At 52.7% G+C, this 20996-nt stretch overlaps 1 long non-coding RNA gene across 1 annotated transcript; it reads right to left on the reverse strand.

The window, feature by feature from the left end:
- Positions 1-317: 317 nt before the first annotated feature.
- LOC123612193 (uncharacterized) lies at positions 318-4162 on the reverse strand. Its single transcript, XR_012501248.1, has 3 exons — positions 2606-4162; positions 2009-2466; positions 318-834 (listed from the first exon to the last, which is right to left on the reverse strand). It is a non-coding gene; the product is annotated as an uncharacterized LOC123612193 (long non-coding RNA).
- Between the last annotated feature and the right edge of the window lie 16834 nt (positions 4163-20996).

Raw genomic sequence — 20996 nt, forward strand, 5'->3', positions numbered from 1 at the left:
AAAACAGAACTTAGGCTCCATGAGTTTCACAGCACGCTGTCGGGAACTGTACTTGACACATTTGGTCAGGCTTTTTAACCCAGTCATAGGAAATTGATGGGGAAATGTTATGGTTCCGTTGCAGCTTTTTCTTTTATATGAATTATTTTGTGCAGAGTTCACAGAACCATACCTTGTAACAATTGGCGTGATCTGTTGAAAGGGTTTATGACAGCATTCATTATTTTTTCTTAACAAGTAGGAAAAACATTTCAGACATTGGTTATAATACATGCACTTTATTTGATCCACCAAATTCTCTTTCTTCAAACACCTCTTACCTTTAACTTTGTAAACTGACTATATTTCACGTGGGGAACACATGTGAAGGGTGGTGGGTCAGTGCACTTTATCTTTTTCACTCTCCTCGCTGTGGGTGCCAGGACCACCACAGATGGAGTGCGGTGGACAGTCTCATTCCAGATGGGTTTGTGTTTGTTTCAAACAAGAGAAGAATCATCTCCAGCATTTACCACAGAGAAGGCTGTCTTTTCCTGGATTTAAAACAAACATGGGCTCCCTCCAGTTCAGGGTCAAAGGGAACTGGCAGAGCTATCTGGAATCAAAGGTGTGGCCAAGGCTAGTTTTGGAGGCATTGCAAACATAGAGTATTATTTTCCCTCATTTTCATCTCTTTGTGGAATTCTTGTTCTTGATTCTCCCACCAGCTTCCCAGGAACATGTGTCCTTCTCCAGTTTGGATTTCAGCCTGGAACTGGGTGCCCTTTCTATGGCTGAGTCAGGCTTACATTTTCAGAAGAAAGCATATTAAGTACTCCAGAGGGAAGAATGCATCTGTGAAAAAACAAAAGCAGATTTCCAAAGTGCAGATACCTGCTCCTGGATGCTTGTAAAAATAGCAAAAGCCTCTGCCGAGCCCCCAGCCCTCTTCCCGAGCCTTGCTGTGTGGGCACTGGACCTGCAGTCTCCTTGGCCCTGAGACAGTCTTCACTTTCCCCACCCAGAATAAAAATGAGAGCCTGTCAGATAGCCACTGGAATGGATTCATACTCTGCCTTTTCATAGAAAAGACTTAAAAAGGGACAGCACAAAGTACATTTGTGCATTGAAGAAATCTTTGTCAATCAAAATGTTCCTAAATATTTCTTCCGTACTTAAACTCTGAAGGGATTGGAGGGCCAGGGGTGGGGGGGTGTTGAGATGCCCCTCCCCTTAGAACCAGCCATGTGCTTAAAGTCATACTGGTGGTCATTTTTCTCCCATGGCATTCATCCGTCACAAGTGAGTAGGACAAGTGAATTACCGATTTACATAAAGATGCCATTTTCCATGTCTAATCGTGGTTGCCTTTAAGAACTGAGAATACTAAACATGAAAAAGTAGGCCGTGACTTCATAAAGAACAGAAAAGCAGTGTGCGTCTTAAGGAAAAGTTGATCTTGTTAATTCTAATGAAATTAGATTGACCTAGAATAAAAAACGACTTAGAACTATCTTGAGCAATTTAAATCTTCCAGGGATCTGGTATTTTTAAGCCTCCTCAGTGTAAAAAGTTCTGTATAATTAGCTTTGATTTGATAGCTTATTTTTCTGATTGATGTACTTGGAAAGCTATTGTTCCTACATGTAGTAATTTTCAGCTTTTCTGACCTACCTTTTTTGTTTTGCCTTCAAAAGAAAAATACTTGCTTCTAAAACTGCCCCTTTTTAGTTTCATGTCTGTCTTAACATAGTAGCTGCTTTATGACATCGTGGTGAGTGGAAGCAAGAAAAATCGCCTGCACATTAATCTCCATGCCCTGCAGACATCTTTAGCCCTTTTAATGAAAAGAGCTGAATTTTAAAATAGACTTTGGTTTTGTTAATTGACATTTCTTGAGACTTCCCATCAACTCAGTGCCTCTCAAGCACTGGGTTTTTCCTTCAGTTCATTAGAAAGCTTGGCAGCAAATGTCAGTTTGTGTTCCCCCTGACAACTCTCAGAGAGGTGGTTTGTTACTCTAACTTACCTCCAGACACTTCAGAATCTAGGGCATAACTTAAATATTTGTGTCCTCGTAATGTTGACATGTTACTCCTTGAAATGCTTAAGATATCCTTGAATGGGATACAAAGTCTGATCAGGTTTTGCGTTTCTCTGAAATAAATCACCATTCTTCTACAGAGCTTTTTTTTTCCTTAAAGATTAACTTCTTGGGATCTAGTCCAGCTTTAGAACTGCCAAAAGCTGTGTTCTCCTTGGTCTTCTGCTTTCAAAGTATGTGACAAGTGCCAGCAGAACATCCACGTCAGCTTGACTGGAGGGAACCTTCGGCTTGAACTTGTGTTGCCAAATAAGGCAGATGAGCATCGTTTATTTGGTGCTGTCTGAAAAAAGTTCCAGATACTATCAGTAAGGCTATAGTAAACAAGTGTGTCTCACAATACAGGCACACCTCGGAGATGTTGTGGGTCCAGATCCAGGCCCCTGAAATAAAGCACATACCACAATAAAGTGAGTCACGTGAATTTTTTGGTTTCCCAATGCATACGGAAGTTATGTTTACACTATACTGTGGTCTGTTAAGTCTGCAACACATTGTACCTGAAAAGAACGGTGTACGTACCTTAATTTTAAAATACTTCATTCCTGAAACATACTATCTTCTGAGCCTTCAGCGAGTCATAATCTTTTTACTGGTGGAGGGTTCTTGTTTCAGTGTTGGTGGCCAGCTGATCAGGGTGCCTCCTGAATGTTCGGGTGGCTGCAGCAGTTTCTTAAAATGGGACGACAGTGACGTTTGCTGCATGGACTGACTTCATAAACAATCTCTCTTCACGAAGTGCTGTGTGATAAAGCATTTTACCCATAGTTGAACTTTCAAAACTGGAGTCAGTCCTTTCAAACCCTGCTTTATCAACTAAGTTGATGTAATGTTCTACATCCTTTGTTGTCATTTCAGCTGTCTTCACAGCATCTTCATCAAGAGTAGATTTCATCTCAAGAAACCAATTTCTTTGTTCTCTCAGCTCTCTCAGTATGTTCATGTTTGCTGTTACTTTCTCCACTGAAGTCTTGAACCCCTCAAAGTTATCTGAGGGTTGGAGTCAACTTCCAGATTCCTTTGTAGATAATTGGACTTTTTCCCATAATCACAAATGTTCTTAATGTCATCTAGAACGGTGAATCCTCTTCCAGGGGCTTTCGATTTACTTTGTCCAGATCCATCAGAGGGATCACTGGCTGTGGCAGCTGCAGCCTCTCGAGGTGTGTCCCTTAAGTGATAAGACAGGAAAGGCAGAGCCGCTCCCCGATCCCTGGGCGCTGCGGGGCTGCTGTGTCGCAGGCATGAAAACAGCATGAGCCTCGTACGTCTCCATCAGCTCCTGGGTGACCAGGCGTGTTGTCAGTGAGCAGTAATATTTTGAAAAGATCTCTTTTATTTGAGCCTCGGGTCTCAACAGTGGAACCAAAACCTTGCACTAAACCATGTTGTAAACAGACGCGCTGTCGTCCAGGCTTCGTGGGTCCATTTCTGGGGCACAGGCAGGGTAGATTCAGCGCCCTTCTTAGGGCCCTGGGGGTCTCGGAAGGGTCGGCGGGCACTGGCTTCAGCTTCCGGTCACCGGCGGCGGCAGCGCCAGCGGGAGGGCCGCCTGGCCCGGGGCGCTCCGAAGCCAGGCCCCGACCCCTCCTCTCGCCGCCGGAGCCCCGGGGGCGTCTTCCTGCGGTGGGGGTGGGGGTGGGGGTGGGTGCTGTGCTGCCCCAGCCCCTTAGCGGACGAGCCGAGCGGGCTCGGCGCCGGAGCCTCGGCCGCGCGTCGGGGCGGCGGCCTCCCTGCCGCCTCGGGAGGCGGGCGCCGGCAGCCCCACGCCGTCTGCGGCGGCCTCCCCTCCCGCGGCCTTGCCGGAGCGGAGCGAGCGGGGCCCGGCGCTGGGCGGGGCGCCGGCTTAAGGGGGAGCTGTGTCCCGGCCCCTCGGACCCCCTTCCTGCAGCGCGCCCGCCGGCGCAGCGCTTACCCCCTTCGAGGACTCCTCCTGGGCGGCAGGCGCCGTGGCGTCTGACGCGCCTCCTCGCTGAGCACCGTCGTCTCCAGCTCTTGACTCTCAGTGAGAGGCGTCCATCGCGTCCTTTCACTTGGACACTTAGAGGCCATTGCGGGGTCATTGATTGGCCTAATTTCAACATCGTTGTGTCTCAGGGAGCAGGGAGGCCCGAGGAGGAGAGATGGGGGGACGGCTGGTCGGAGGACCAGTCAGGACACACACGGTTTATTGATTAGCTTTGCTGTCTTATGTGGGCGTGGTTCCTGGTGCCCCAGAACAGTTACAAAAGTAAAATCTAAGATCACCATAACAATAACAGAAAGGTTCGAAATACTGTGAGAATTACCAAAATGTGACTGAGGCGAGCAGATGCTGTTGGGAATATGGCACTGATAGACTCAACACAGAGTTGCCACAAACCTGCCGTTTTAAAAAAAAATGCAGTATCTCCAAAGTGCAATCAAATGAGATCTGCCTGTAGTCGTCAAGTTCTCCGGTCAAGGCTGCTGGCCTGGCACAGCCCGCATAGTTGGGGAATCTGCCCCGAGTCAAGACACTTAGCCAAGTTTGCCAAGAGCCCTGGGTACACCTGGGCGCTGAGGATTAAGTGAAGTGTGTGAAATGGATCCAGTTGTAGTGCCCCCGGCTTCCCTCCTCTGCTGTGTTCACCTCATTATTGAAGACGTGATCATTCCTCAGAGTTGGACATTCTCAAAAATTAGTCTTCCTGTTGCCCGCGGTAGTGCTCATCCCCCGCCTCAGCTCCGCCACACTGCAGCCATGCCTGGTGTCCCCCAGCAGGAGTAGGTGTGTGTGGTGAACCCCAGCTGGGGTTCTCATGTCTCATCTGAAAAGCAGGGTGATAACACCTACTTGCAGGGACATCCTGAAGACCAGAGGGAGCAATACGTGTGCCAGCTCCTAGTAGGATGTGTTTGGGCTACACTGAGAAAGGTCCTTAGCTACTAATGTTTTAACGGGTCTAGAAAGTACTGTCTGCCGGGCTGACCCCCACGGCGAAGGACTGCTTAGTCCTTTGCTAAGAAAGACCTAAGTGCTTATTTATGGTGACCACTCAGTGGATGTTTATCGAAATATAAGTGAATGAATGAAAGCATTTGTTCTCAGAAGTAACAGGAGCTGACATTTCTTTTACCCTTCACTTACACTGGCCTTCCCAACCAGCCGGGGGTGTGTCAGGGTATTATGGTCTGCATTTTACAGGTGGGGAACCAAGGCCTGGACTGCAGAAGTGGCTTCCTGAGGGCTCACACGACCAGACCAGAAGGTATGGCCTCCCCTGGGAGACAAGGAGCAAAGGATTCCTCCTCTTTCCACACCCCCCGTCCTCATTCCTGCCCCCCACCCCAGTCCTAATGCATTTTCTTCCTAACTACAAACCACAATGTCAGCGTGTGATCATGGTGGACAAGCAAAAAGAAACTGAAGACTCCCCTGTCCCACCGTCCTCCTGGCACCCTCTTCACGAAGACAAGGGGGAAAGCTGTCGCCTCTGTCAAGATCTCCTGAGACCTGTAATGTCTCAAATACTGAAATGCAAGGAAGTGGGAAGCATGGGGCCTACATCTGAGCAGCTTACACTACAAATGAAGAGGTAAAAGGCATAACTACAAGTAAACGTTAGAAAATTTGTGCAGATTCCTGGGCTCAGGCCCTGAGAATCCAAGTTCATTGAGATTCTGGGCCCAAAAGTCAGTTTTCAGCAGGTGGACTCAGCCTATACTTTAAAAAACCCAGATCTCTGACCAAAACCCATGCTTTATTATTAAGAATTTAAGATCCTCAGAACTGAAGCAATTCCCCAATGTATGTATCTGGCCAGAGGACTCCGACCATTAGGCTGACCCCTGGGAAACTGCTAGGTCAACAAGTCAGCAGGTTAACAGCTCAAGCATCACGGTTCCATAGGGTTCAGCCTGGCAGGAGTCAGGTCTCCTGAGTGAACTCAGTCTCAGCAGGAAGCTCTTTTTTTTCTCTTTTAAAGTGTGTTCGCACAAAATGCACAAACGCGCCTTTAACATTTGAGCAACGGGAAGCAGACAGGTTGACACCAGACTGCCAGCTTCTGAGCAGGCTCATGGCCCCGGATCCGGGACTGCAGGGCGAGGACGATGTCTGGCTCCTTAACGCCTAGGAAGGCCTATTCTTGTTTTTTTTTTCCACCTCGGCCCTGTCAGTACTCCCCACTTCCGGAGGCGCTCTGGCAGGAGCTCTCTGTCCAGCTGCCCCCATGAGTGCAGGACATGCTCCCAGGGCCCTGCCGTTGGTCAAAGCTACGATGCAGAATCATCTGGGATCTCCCCACTCGCTGAACATCCTGGTCCTCTCTCCCCTACATGTTAGAATTCTTCATTTGTGAATTTTGAAGTCCTAGATTTAAATTTTTTGAAAGAACTGTAATTTATATTTTCTGGATTATTTAATCACTTCATTTCCAGAACCATTACATTTGCCTTTTGTATTCACATCCTATGTTCTCTGTGTTCCCATCTCAGGCATATTTTGCAAGAGGATTTTTGTTTGGTGTGTGGGGGGTAATTAGGTTTATTTGTTTGTTTTTAGAGGAGGCACTGGGGATTGAACCCAGGACCTTGTGCATGCTAAGCACGCTCTCTACCACTGAGCTATACCCTCCCCCAAGAGGTTTTTTTTTTAAATACTTACTTACTGAGGTACAACATGTATACACAAAGCACACAAAGCACAAGTAAGTAGCTCAGTGAATTTTCACAGAGTGAATGAAGCGGGTGGGCTCAGGCTCTTGTAACCACCACCAGGTTCAAAATACAGAACACTAGAACCCTGCCAGCACCCAGGAGTGCCCTCGTACCCAAGCCCTTGGCTAGTTCTGCCTGGCTTTTGAGCTTTATATGAATGGAAGTATATAGCATGTACTCGAACTGTGTGAGATTCATTCATGTTGTTACCTGTAGCAGTTTTCCGTGCATTTTCATTGCTGTGTGTTATTTCGTTGTATCAGCGTACCCCAGTTTATCCATTTCACTGTTGATAGACATCCGGATGTTTTCCAGACTTGGGCAGATACAGATGTTGCTGCAGTTAACATTCCTGTATGTGCCTTTTTCTGTACATAGGTGCACGTTTCTTTCAGGATTATGTGCACAAGTGATCTCGTTGGGGGCTGTGCGTTCAGCTCTTTAGGGCACATTGCCAGTTGAACCAGTGGGTTGTACCAGTTGAACACCTGCCCGCAGTTGTAAGAGCTCCAGTTCCTCCATGTCTTCAACAACCCTGTGTGGTCAGTCTTTTTAATTTTAGACGTTTCGGTGGTGTGTAGTGGTATCGTGGAATATTGGTCTAAATAGGAAAAGTAAAATAAGTCTTCCGGAAAATAACAAGAGAACACACTCATGTCCTTGGGCTTGGCATAGATTTTTAAACAAGACACATAAAGATGTGATCGATTATACTACATTAAAGTCAAGAACATTTGTTCGTTAAAAAAAATTTATGACTAGGAGAAGGGAGGTCAAAGCAAGAGATGATATTTATAATACAGTCACCCAACAAAAGACTTCTATCCAATATCCATCCAAATATATTAAAAATTACAGGTCAGATTTTTTAAAAGACAGCCCAATTGATCAGGCACTTCCCAAAAGAAGGTTTCCAAATGGCCAGTAAGCATATGAAAATGTGTTCAACTAATGTCATCAGGAGAAACACACTGAAAACCTGAGAGTCCGTTTTGTCATGGGAAGACAGTGTGACGAAGCAGAATTTCAGCGCCCTCCACGCCCGCAGCTCACAGGTCCCAGGCCTCCCAGAACAGCCCCACACGCCGTGGTGGCGCCAGGGGCACCCGACACGGCAGCCTCTGCAGCTCCTTTGGTGCTGGGGCGGCGTGTTCTTGAGACTCGGCTTTATCCCTGGGCTCCACAAACAGGGAGCTGCAGTGCTTGGTTTGAGACGCTCAGCTGTGGCTAAGGACGTGTCCCTCTGTGAGACTTTTAAGGAAAACTATCGATGTCACTGGCTGCCCCTGCCATCCTGGCCTCCCTCCTCATCCTGCCCTGCAGCTCAGAGCCGGTCCTGCCAGAGCTGAATTGTTCTGTCAGTCACCCCTAATGCCTGGAATTTACTCAGCACCTGCTTCTGAGGAGCTCAAAGCCATTTGCAGATCCTGCTGGTATAATGGCTGTCCCGTGGTCAGCTGAGCTCTCTGCTAAATTACTTCTGGGCAAAGAGGCAGTTCTCAAAACTCACCGAGACCTGGGGTGCCTTTACCAGCAGGCTCTGTGCTGGCTGGAGCCCCAGAAAAAAGGCACAATTCGTCCAGGCATTACGGGATTATCCAGAAGGGACAGTGTTCACAATTATAGGAGCGTGATTACCTAGGTGAGCTGATGCACCTGCAGACAAAGCCACGCGCCGGGCTGTCACTCTTATGTGGGAGAGGGAAACTGAGGCAGGGCTGAACCTGAGAAAGTGGGGCAAGCTGGCAGCAGAGAAAAGGGGAGTGCATTTTGGTTGGGGAGGCTGGGAGGCAAAGCAGATGGGGAGAAGCCTGGGACACAAAGGAGGTTAAATATGTTTCTGTTTTCAGCAAGGGATCCCTTGGCGGTCCTCCCAAATGTGTCTCCCAAGCAGCCCATCTTGGGCACCAGGCCCATGTGGGCACGGCCTCAGACACCCTGTGGGCCCCACCCCTTCCCTCGGCCTGCAGAAAGATCAGGGGTGAGTGCTCGGAGCCGCTCCCCCCACCGCAGCCTCTAACCCAGCTGACTCCTGCTGGTCCTTCCTTTACTCAGGCCTCTGGACACTGTGCAGGGAGCAGAAGGCACAGAGAAGAGTGAGCTGCAGGCCTGCCCACAGGCTCTCAGTGCCAGAGCAGGCACACGGGTAGGATGAGCCTGAGTCCCCAGGTGAGGGCCGTCCACCTGGTGGAAACACCGGGGAGCACGGAAGTCAGGGCACAAGAAAGCCAGGGCGTGGCAGCACGGAGGGACCAGCCCCCAGTGGGTTGGGCAGGTACCCCTGGCCGCTGCCTCTCTCCACTGCTGGGCTTTCCCGACAGCGCCACTGCCCCATCCCTGTGGGTCTGGGGTTTGGGTCGGTGTCGGGGCCTGGCAGCGGGTGTGGGAACCGTCAGCGCGAGGGATCAGGCCTGGGAGCCAGCGTGAGAGCTGGCTCAGCGTTTGTGTGCATCTGTGATTCACGAACCTGGACATCCAGACCAGGCAGCGTCCCCCACGTGCAGCACGCAGGAAGTGCGGGTGCTGTCTGTCCAGGCTCCACGGGGCAGGAGAGGAGTTCAGGAAGAGAGGGAGCAGCCCAGTGACTCGAGGGAAGGGAAGTGCTCTCCGTGCCGGTCTCCCTCCTCTGTGCCAACAGGCACGGGCTCCCCGTGACAAGAGAGGCCGTGGATTTGGGAGCATGTGCCCGCCCACTTCCCACCTCGCCCAGAAGCTCCCACGAGACACCTCTGACGGCTGCGGCTCCCTGCGCCACCCGGGGGGAACCTGTCGGACCCACACCAGACCCCCCGGAGGCAGACGCTGAGGGGAAAGCCCTGGAAATACAGGCCTCTGACAAGCGCCTCTAACAGAGCCCGGCCGTCTGTCTCACTGCCCTTGGCTGACTTGGAGACTGAGGGTCACTGGCTAAGCCTGGAGTTGAATAAATCTTGTCATTTATGGTCCCCACTCCACAGGGAGCAATTAGCTGGGGCAAGACCTCCCAGCTCCGCAGACGGTCCCGCCCGGACTGCTGTTTGCTGAGTCGTTGGAAAGGAGTGTCACAGGGCTGGGTGGGTCCTGGCACCACCACCTGGGTGGGTCCCACAGCACCTCATCACCTCTCCACCCCTCGGAGAGGCGGCCTTCGCCATCCACCTGCCCCATGCACCCTCTCAGGGCCAGGAGAACCATGTGGCACCCTTAACTTTCACCAGCCAGAAGCTTCCATGGCCCTAGGACAAGCAAAGCCTCCCCAGTCAACTACAGAAGAGGAGGTGTGGCCACGGGGCCCTTCCCTGGGACCTACCGACCCCACTGGACCACCTGCCAACCCAGGCTCTGACGGTACAAAACCCCCAAGCTGAGGGGCCTCCTTTCTCCAGGGGCGCCTGCGGCAGGAAGCAGCACAGCCACTGGTTCGCCAGCTCGGGGCTCGGCCAGGCCTGCGGTGACACTCATGGCTTGGCCCCAGGCTGCTGGCCCCAGAGACTTAGACTGCCGGCCACTGGAGAGGCCGAGGAGAGAGCCGTGTCCTTACTTGGCCCTTCCCACCCCAAGCAGAGGGGCCAGAGGAGCAGCGGAGCTGGGCCAGTGCCAGGACTGTCCTGGCGCTTTGATGCGTGTGGTGACAACAGAATTCTAGAAGCCAGGATAAGTCTGGGAAAACTGCCACCACGGCCATCTCCCTCCCGACTTCCAGCTGCGCCTTGGGGCTCCCTCCTCGGGTTCAGCTCCGCCTCCGCTCCAGGCATTAGAGCAGCTCTGTTACAAGAGTGATGTGGTATCTATCGGAAGTGGTTGGAGTGGAGATACTGGGGCAGAGGCCAGGCTCGGCCACCAGGGTTTAGTTACCCCCGAGGACTGCGCAGCCCCACACGTGGCTTCCTGAAGCATTCCAGCTCTCAGAGCCCCACGCAGCTCTAGGAAGAAAGTTTCTAAGTTTGCCCCACAGCGGCGACAGAGCGCCCCATGGCCTGCACTGGGACCTGGAAGGGAGGCTCCTGGTGCGAGCAGCAGCCCCTGGGTGTGGCTACCTCTCCAGCCCAGTCGCCAACAACGCCAAGGCCTCTGGTTCTCCCACTCGGGGCCGCTGTGTTCTCAGCGTGGGAACCCATACACACTGTACCCTCTACGCCCAGCTCCACCGCCTCTGCCTCCCAGGCTCCAGGCTTTGATTCCAGGAGCATCCTTTGCTCCTGGTGGAGGGCGTCAGAGTCGAGCCTTTCAGTGGTGCTTTCATCTGAACTCCAGAAGGCTCCGGCACTAGGCCTGCGAACTGCTGGGAGGAGAGGCCCGTCTTCTCTCCGAGAACTGGTGTGAACGGTGGCTCCGGGTGGGTTTCCCCGGTCTGAGCAGATGCCCTTGCCAGGGCTAACTCGGGTCTGACCAGCTTACTGGAAACCCCTGGTCTGTCTCGGCCAGGCTGGTGCTGTAGCCCCGCCACAGCTCTCGGCCACACGTGAAGACCCTGCACCCTCCACCCGAGTGCCACGCAACCATCCGGTCCCGGCGGCGGCCTGCCGGCGGTTTGAAGCGCCCAGGCCAGGATCAGCACTGCGTTCTTGCCCTGGGGCTGCTTGTCTGGCATCTCACGTGGGCTCCACTGGAGCACAGCCCCCTCCCATCACCATGGTCAGGGGTGCCCCCACCCTGCTGTGGGGGTGCTGTGAGGGGCTGCGTTCTGCTCCTCCTCCCTGAGGTCCTGCCTGCTTGGAGAGCTGAGACTGCGGGCGACCCTCCCACCCCTCCCAGGCTCTCAAGTCATCAGGTCAGCCCTGCCTGTAAACCCCATGTGGTGACCAGCGTGCCTGACACACCCAAACTCTGAGAACCCCAGTTCCAACCTCCAGACATCTCCCCTTCTGTATGTGAACCACTTCCCAGCATCCCCCGACGCTGACCCTAGCGTCACCCCCTTGGACCCCACGAGAGTCCCACAGCTGCCGTCCCAGGACAGCCTTCCAGAAATCGCCCCGTCCTCCCTCCCGTTCCTCCCCTGTCTGGTTTGGATGCCCTTATGCCTGGGCCCCGGTTGGCCCAACCCTCTGTCCTCGAGGCCAGAAACTGGGGATGTGAGCCAGGGATTAATGGCACGGAGTAAGCTTCCGAAAGCCATGGGGGCCATCGGAAGGCCTGAGCTTAAAGATAATTTCCCTTCTCTGCAAAGGCCAGGCATTTAGTCCAAATGGGCAGAGTCAGGAAACAGTTGGCCAGCCAGGGACCGGGAGCAGCCACAGCCCAGATGGCCACCCGAGAAGAGCGAGTGACTGTCCCCAGCCGGAGGCACGAGACGGCCGCCGACCTCTTCTCCTAGAGGTAAGAGTTGGGGCGCCGGCAGCCTTGCAGGGGCTTCAGCGCAGGGCGTGGAGGGAGAGCAGCCTGGCCCCCCTGCTGTGCCCCTCAGACCCCCAGAAGGCTTGGGGGAGCCCCTCTCTGTCCTCACTGGGGAACTCCTGCCAGATGCCCAGCCTTGTGCAAGCACTTTCCTGTTCTCTTCTCTTGAATTTTGAAAACCACCTTTATTTTCTAATAGCAGAAGACACTCCTGGGTTTGTGCTTTTGTTTTTAACGTAAAGATTATAGGCGTTCATAGTCAGGAAGAGGTGGCAGTGCCGCTGCTTCCCACTCCCCCCACCCCACGTCACCAACTAAAGTCAGTCTTTCCAAATTCAATGAAACGAGGTATTGAAATTAAGTGACACGTGGGAAAGCCAGTCGACTTTCTCTCTCTGTTGGCTGCCAGCGCCTGCAGGGAGGATGGTGTTTCCCAGCCGCGCAGATCACTTTTTCTTGGAGGAGAGCTCGCTGCCAAGGAGAGACTCTCCGATCGTCCAGGTTTTGTCTTTGGGCCGCAGGGAGGCTGTGACCCCCTCACTCCCCAGCTCAGGTAGCCGGGGGCTTCCAGGGAGGGAGCTACACTCTGGGCCCCAAGGCAACTTGAAGGTGGATTTGGACTCGGAACTCCCTCTTCTGTGAGGACCCCACGCAGCTGAGTATCTTTGTAGGTGGGAGTCGTGATGATGGGCCTGCGTTTACTAAGCTGCCTGGACCTGGTGTGTTTGGAGGTCTCCTAACGTCTGCTCTTCCAGACGGGCTCGTCTGTCCCGGGGCGAGGGCCGGGCACTGAGGCTCCCCTGTGAGCCACCTGCTGCCAGAGTGGGCACCACCTGCTCTCCAGGGAGTAGTCGGCGCCCTGAGCACTGGGCACTGATTTGGCACTTGCAGACTTGAAAAATAACCTTCAGTCTCTGGATAAACGAAAGAGAATCTGCACTGATCAGAGGCATATACGAAAGGGGTAAAAATGCCAGTTCTGACCCTGGCTGGCTGAGTTCAAATCCCAGTTCCACCATTTACTAGCTGGTGACACTGGTAACCAGCTGGTGGCTTAACCATTCTGCCTCAGTGTCCTCATCTGTAAAATGGGGGCAAGGATGCCTCCCTCTTGCCCTTGATGTCATTAAGTCAGTTCATTCATGTTTGGCACAGAGCCAGCACTCAACAGTCACGACTGTGACTGACTCAAAGTTCCTATTACCAGCTGCTGGTCATGGAAAGTGGCCACATTTTTGCCCCACATCAGCTCAGTGACACAGGTACTCTTATCCCATCTCTGAGCTGTGGGAATTGAAGCACAGAGAGGACAGGTGACTTTCTCAAGGCCTTTCAGCCATTCATATTTTTCATTCAGCACGGTTTTAGTTTTGTTTTATGAAATATTTCAAGTGAAGAAAAGTACAGAGACCGCTTTAACCTGTACACAGGTGCCTCACCTGTCTTAGCATTTGGCTGTATTTGCTGGATTTCCTAACAGAGAAAATGTTGAGATAAGACCCCCTTGGTCCTCCTGTCCCACTCCCCTTTTCCTCCCCGCTTCCCAGAATCCACTGCTCATCTGAAGCCGGTGGGCGTGCCTCTCCGACAGTCCTGGGCGGTCACATGTGCAGTGAGGTACCGCTTTCTCTCTCTCAAGGCGTTCCCACTGACCTCACACCATATGATTTTGCTTTCTCCCACTCAGTGTGCTTTCGAGTGTTCCCCGTGTAGATGCAGGCAGATGTAGTTCACTGCCCTTGGCTGCTGGGCGGTCTTCCATCGGACGAATAGGTCCTAATAATATGCCACAGATTGTTTGTTTGTCCTTCTGACCAGCAGAGTATTTCCAAGCTCACTGTTTCACACAGGACACTGCAGGGAACAGCCCCAGGCCCCTCCTCATGCTCACATGTGCAGGCTTCTCTGGACACAGATCCTTCCATGGGGTGGCTGACAGAGCAAGGGGTGAGCTTCCCCAGATGGTGCACATTGCCCTACAGTCTCTGCATTTCTACTCCCTGAGCAAGGAAGGCAGTTCTCAGCTCTCTGGCCAGGACCAGCACTTGTAAGCTTTCAATGGAGTGGCATCTCCTCACAGCTAATTCATTAAGTGCTTACCAGCAGCCAGAGTTCACCAGGCACCGCACACAGTTACCACGTGGCAAAGCAGGGACCAGGAGCCCAGTGCCCTGAGCCCAGGATCCCACGTGGGAGACTGTAGACAGAGGGTCTCTGCTCCCCCTTCCTGCAGCCCTTACCAAGCTCTGATTTACATAATCGGTTATTTACAAGTCTGCAGCCACCACCCCCTTATCCCTCATCCCTGGGGCAGTGATCCCCTCCAACAGAAGGTCTCCATGTTACTATTTTTTGCATCTCTAGAACCGTGCTGTCCCATATGGCAGGCGGCAGCCACACGTGGCTTCTGAGGACTTGAAATGTGGCTAGTCCAAATCAAGATGCACTCTAAGTGTAAAATACACATGGGCTTTGGAAGACTTAGCATGGAAAGAAAGAATATAAAACTATCTTATTAGTAATTTTTATATGGACCACATGTTGAAATAATTTTTGGATAAATTGGCTAAATGAAATATGCTATTCTTTATACTTTTTTTAAACAAGGCTACTGGGAAATCGTAAACGGCACCTGGGGCTTGAGTGAGATTTCTGTTGGAGAGCAGAGCCAGGCTAGCGCCTTGTGGCAGGGCCTGGGAAAGTTTGATGAGTAAGTGAGTGACCAACGCTTTGAGAACAGAACCATGGTGTGTCTGAGTCCCCTGTGGCCCATTCCTGGTGTTCTCAGACTGTGCAGAGCAGCTGGTCCCTTACTGGAGACCCCAGGGGAGGGAGGGAGTGACCGCAGGAGCCGACAGCCTGTGGAGGGAAGACTAGGCATCTGCTGGGCCAGCCCCCTAGAGCACGGCCTCCCGGAAAGCCCCATATTGGCCAGAGAAACAATGTTCTGCAGAACAGCTCCGGCGCCTTTGGAGTCTGCCCCGTCCCAGCCGCTGCATGTGACACCCCACTCTCTGGCACTGTCCCCTGTAGGTTCATCCAAAGCCCTGGGGAGGCCAGGACCACACTGAGGGTTGCAAGCCAGCACTTGGCTACCCAAGTCCTCCCGGAAGAACGCTCAGCCCCGGGCACAGTGCCCTAGCCCTGCGCACCAGGCGCCCACTTTGATGCCTCAGAAAGGTTACCTTTGAAGATGCCAGTCCAGGCGGCTGAGCCAGGCGAGGCTTGAAAAATGAGCCCTAAGGCTCTAGCCCGCCGCATTCTGAGGAGTTGCCCCTGAGCAGATGGGGAGCCCAGGCTGAACTGGGGGGGAGGTCCCTCTCTTTCCAAAGATGTGAGGAAAGCTTTCCCATCTGGAATCTTTGGGAAAAGTCTAGTTCACTTAAGCTAAGGTTTCAGGTCACTGAATCTGACCCCTTCAGGCCCAGCGCTTAAACATACTTTAATGGTTTTAGATGGGAAATAGTTAACAATGGTGTTTATCCTTTTCTCTGTGATGAATGGTGACACCCCCAGGGTCTGTCAAGCACAGGATTGTTTGTCCCTCCACCGCAGTCCCCAACGGGCACACTTTCTGGGTCTTTGTTCTCCTTCTCTGGTACCAGGCTCTTCACCAGCTGGTGCTTCTGGCTCCAGCAGGGCCCCTGACTCCCGCATCCCCCCAGCTCACTGCCCCCTGGCTTTGAAATGCTTCTACTAAGCTGAGCTGGGAAAGCCAAGCTTATTCGAGAACATGTGAAGTAAGTCTTGCCTCTGACCCCTGCTTTTCTTCACTTGAAGATCTTTCCACTTCCAGACCTGAAGAGCTTTGCCGTTCTTTCTTGTGGCTGCAGTCTTGTTTGTTTTCGTTTACTGTTTTTCTCTCCAGCTCTGGAACCATTCGTAGGTCATGGAGAGCCCACTGGGCCTGGTGCAGCCCTGGTCCATCCGCCTGACCAGTGTCTCTCCCAGCCCCTCCAGCCCAGCCTCCCTGCAGCAGAGTGGGGCCAGCTTTGCAGCCCTCTAGTCTGTCCACCACCCGGCTGAGAACGCTGCCAAACTCCTCAACCCCCGGGGGCCAACTGGTCTGGCCCCTCTGACCTTCGGCATGGCTCACGCTGCCCTCCCACTCTGGGCTCCTCCGCCAGGCCTCCCAAGGGACTTCAAGGCAGGGCCGCCCTGTGGTCACTCCCATCCTGCCACCTTCCCTGCCTTCTTACCTCATCCCTGAACCCTGCCATCTGCCCTGCCGCCCCCGACCTTTGCCCCCATAGCTCCCATCGTGCTTGCCCCACACATGGCAGGGCTCTCTCCCCTCAGCCTGCAGACTCCACGAGGCAGGGTCCTCCTTGTCTTTCCCCCATACCACCAGCACCGAAAAGTGCGGGCACCTGGGAGGTGCTCCGCACGTGAGGAGCTGAAGGAATGGGCGGCTGCCCCAGCTCTTCTCTGGCACAAGTGTGGGCTGGGAAACACCAGACCTGGTTCCTCTGCCCTCGTGTGCCCCTCCCTCGGGGCCGGGCTGCCCAGCCTGCGGCGCCTCGGGGGTGCTCTCCGAGGTGCCGGGCGCCGCCGCCCTCTCCTCTTCCTCGCCCTCTCTGCCTCCATTCCTCCTCCTCTGTCTCCTTCCGTTCTCCTCCAGGCGCTCCTGCTTTGTGTTCCCTCTTCTTTCCACACCCCCTACCCTTCTTTGTGGGGGCCCAACCTTTGCCTTCCCGCTCCCCTCTACGGGTGCTCCAGCCCCTCCGTAAGACTCCAGGGCTCGCTTGCTCTGCTGCAGAGCTGCCCTCAGGCTGGTGGTGTGGCTCAACCACCCATACCTCTTAAAAAGCCCAGAGCTCCAGAAGCCCAGTCATTCCAGGGCCTGGTCCCTGGCGGGCCGTGCCTCTTCCTGCATCAGCTCTCGTGGCCGAGCCCAGGAGGTGTTAATGCGGCAGCTGGTGTCATTGCTGTTGTCATGTTACAGCCTTAATGAGGTGTAACTTACACACGTAGCATCCACCTGCTTTATGTGCCCAGCTCAATCATTTTTAGTAAATGTACAGATCCCTCTGTCCATCTGCAGTCCCTCCTCATTCCCAGCCCCGGCCCTAAGCAACCACCAGTCTGCTTTCTGTCTCTATGCATTTCTCCGTCAGGACACTTCCTATACAGGGAATCATCCTCAGTGTGGCCTTCCGTGTCTGCCTTCTTGCACTGACATGTTGGTTTTGCGGTGCACGCATGCCGTGGCAGGTGTCACTGCTTCCTTCCGACTTAAGGCTGAGTAGTATCCCACGTCCGGAGGGACACGGTGTAGGTAGCCCTGCTCAGCGGGGGGCTGTCAGGTTGTTTCCAGCTTCTGGTTCTTGTGGATAGTGCTTATACAGGCCTTTTCTTTGCATGGCCACATGTTTCCATTTCTCTTGGGCCGGTAACTAGAAGGGGAATTGATGGATTATTTGGTAAATAAATATTTAACTTTCTAAGAATCTGGCAAGCTGGATTCCAAAGTGGCTGCATCATTTTACATTCCCTGTAGTAATTTAGTAAGAGTTTCTCCACATCCTCACCAGCATTTGTTACGTTCCTTTCATTTTTCTGTTATAGCCGTCCTAGCGCACGTGAGGGCGGGTCTCACTGTGGTTTTGGCTTGCCTCTCCCTGAAGACTAGTGATGTTGAGTGTCCTTTCATGTGCCCCTTGACCATCTGTACCTCTTCTCTGGTGAAATACCTATGCTAATCTTTTAAAAAATTTTTAAATTTAAATTTCAGCTTTAATTGGGTTCTTTGCCTTCTGGTTATTGAGTTTTGAGAGTTCTTTATGTATTCAGTCCCTAACCAGGTATATGATTTGCAAATGTGTTCTCCCTGCAAGCAGCTTGACTTTTCATTTTCTCAACGGCGTCTTTTGAAGTTTTTAATTTAGATCAAGCAGCCATCGATTTTTGTGACCCTCCAGCTCTTGGTGGGCACTGCTTTTCCTGCTGGGCGTGATGACCTGGGCCTTCCTGGGGCTGTGTTTTGCTGTCTCTCTCACTCACGCAAAGGCCCTGATTTTCACTCAGCGAGCACTGAGGGGGGCACCCAGCAGAGTGAGGATATCAGGCTCTGTCCCTCATTAGCCCAAGACCCCGGGCAAGTAACAGCTCCTCTCTGGGCATCGATCATTTCGTCTATAAAAAGGGGGTAACGATAGCACCCACTCAGAAGGCCATGCAAAGTTAGTGCTTAAAACAGTGCCTAGTACCTACTTAGCTATGGATTCTTCCCTGCTAGTGAGACAGACCACCGGTAGTGGCGGTGTGAGCCCTTGGCAGCCTGCGGTAGCCTGGCAAATGGACACCTGCTCAGAGCTGTGAAGTCGGGAGGAGTTCACTGGACATGGGTGGGTGGGGGGAGGGGCATTTCAGGAGGAGGCGCCGTTCTACTGATCTGGTCATTTCTGCCTTCCTTGGGCCGCACCCTGAACCCAGAACCCCGCACAGCAAGTGTTTTCTCCTGATATTTACACGGCTCCCCGCTCCTCCAGGGGCTTAGTCAAAGGCCACCTTCTCAGAGTCTTTAATTGTCCACCTTGTCTAAAGCTTTAGCTCCCCACCCTTTATAGCCTCCTCTGCCGTTTTATTCTCCTTTAGCACTTAGACTCTAACATCCATAAGGGGCAAGGGTTTCTGACTGTCTCATTCACTCACTGGGTTCTCAGAGCCTAGAACTGTGTCTGGTACATGGCAGGTGTTGTCACCGCTGGAATCCTTGATGAATCATACACAGGAAGTTGCTCTCCAAGCCTTTAGCCCCCAGGGGAGGGGAGGGGTGGAACTGCTCTAATTACTCTCCTCCTACTTCCTCTGCAGACCCAGGGGCTCAGAAGGGAGGGTGCTGGGCACAAGTGTCAGGGACCTGACTTCACAAACCACTCCCGGGAGCCCACACCTCAGGAATCCTCCCTCCAGCACCTGCCTTTTCCCAAAGCTCCAAGTGATTCTGCTCACAGGCAAGTATGGGGCTGCCGCCCTGCCTTCATCTCCAGGCTCTGTGGGTTCAAGGCTGCCCCCTCCTCTCCAGTCGCTGCAGCTGCTTCCAGGTGGGTGGTAAACCCACTGAGCTCCACGCTCCTCCAGAGCCCCTGGGGACCCCAGCTTCCTCTCCCTGCCCCCACCCCAAAACTAAGACCAACTTCCTCAGGGTGGGCACCTCAAGTGGCTGCCAGGAAAAGTGTCCAAGTGGGCTCTCTCTCACCAAAAAACCACACACACACAAAAAAATCACTTTATTTTGGAAAATTTCAAACACAGAGAAAAGTAGAGAGACTAGTATAATGAGCCTCCATGTACCCATCACTGAACTTCAACAATTAACATTTTCCACTGTTTTCATCTCCCTTTACTCCTCCCACTCTCACTCTGCCACCTTTTCATTTTCCTAAGTCTTAAAGCAAACCTCATCATCACACTAATTCACTCATAAATGCTTTCCCATAGGTATTACTGACAGATCGCAGATCAAGGCTTTAAAAAAGTGATGCCACTGTCACATCTATTCATATTAGTGATAATTTTTTTAAGTTTTTTTAAGTTTTTAATGGATACTGGGGATTGAACCCAGAACCTTGTGCCCACTAAGCATGTGCTCCACCACTGACCTATACCTACCCCCCCAATATTAATAATAATTTCTCAATATTGTCTAATACCCAGACTGTGTTCAGTTTTCTACTAGTGTCACAAATACCTTTTTCTAGTTGGTTGGTTCAAATCAGGATCTGCCCAGGCTTCCCGCATGGCATTTGGCTGATTCGTGGCTCAAGTCTGTAGTCTTCCAAGTGGGCTCTGACTCTACATGTCCACACAAGCAGCCGATTAACGTTGCCTGGGAATTTTTACCAAACACCCATACCTGGGCCCTACCTGGACCATTCAGGTCAGGGTCCCCAGGGTGAACCTGGGTCTGGGTGTTCGCTTCATTCATTTTTATTCATTTATCGATTAAGCACCAGGACTGGGTACTACTGGAATACACTGAGGGGTTCTCAGCTGTGCCCCCCAGGGGACAGGTGGCAATGTCTTGAGATGTTTGTGGTTGTCACAACTTGAGGGGTGCGATGCCACGGCATTTAGGGGGTGGAGGCCAGGGAGGCTGCTGGACATCTTACAGTGCACAGGATGAGCCCCCATGGCAGAGAATGAACCTGCCCCAAACGTCAAAGTGCTGACATGGAGAAATTCTGATACTGAAGCCCAAACTCCACTGTTTTCAAGGGGCAGAGGCCTCCTGGGAGAGGAAGCAAATTAAACTGGATTCTTTCCACTCCTCCTCTCAACCCCAGCTGACAAAATGATCCAGGGGCTTCTTGTCATTAGCCCCTTGTCCCCTGTGCTGAGTTGGGCCAGGCTCCCTCAAGAGACTGGTGAGACTGGCCTCTCCTTTCTCTGCTTACAGGAGAGCAGGGCACAGGTCAGAACTCACAACTCACCTGCCAGGTGACCTGTGACTGTCCTGCGCCTCAGGCCCCACACCTGGGAAACAGAGAGGAGGGCCATCCTGAGCAGGGGTGACATGGGGCCAAGCGCAGAGGTGATAGTCAGTGCCAGTTATGCTGTTCCCTGTGGTACCCGGTGCCCAGCACAGAGTAGGTGCTCAAAAGGTGCTTGTAGAAATTAATGGATCCCACTTCTCCTTGTGGAAACCTGGGCCCAGAGACAGGCCGAGCTCACAGCCAGCTCCCAGCACTCAGCCGGCTCAAGGATTCTCCGCCAGCGGAAAGGGCTGCGTTTCCGCGACAGGAAGATGGGTGGCTGTGCCCGCTGTCCCTGGGGGCTTCCCTACCCCTCTGTTGTTACCATCACAGGAGACCATGCAGAGCAGCCCTGCCCTACAGCTCCCTGGGGAGGAACATGGACGAGGACCATCACACCCCACCTTCCCCCAGGATGATGGGGGTGGGGATGGGTAGTG

The sequence above is a fragment of the Camelus bactrianus genome, chromosome 21 (assembly GCF_048773025.1).
Source record: "Camelus bactrianus isolate YW-2024 breed Bactrian camel chromosome 21, ASM4877302v1, whole genome shotgun sequence".
NCBI classification, from domain to species: Eukaryota; Metazoa; Chordata; class Mammalia; order Artiodactyla; family Camelidae; genus Camelus; species Camelus bactrianus.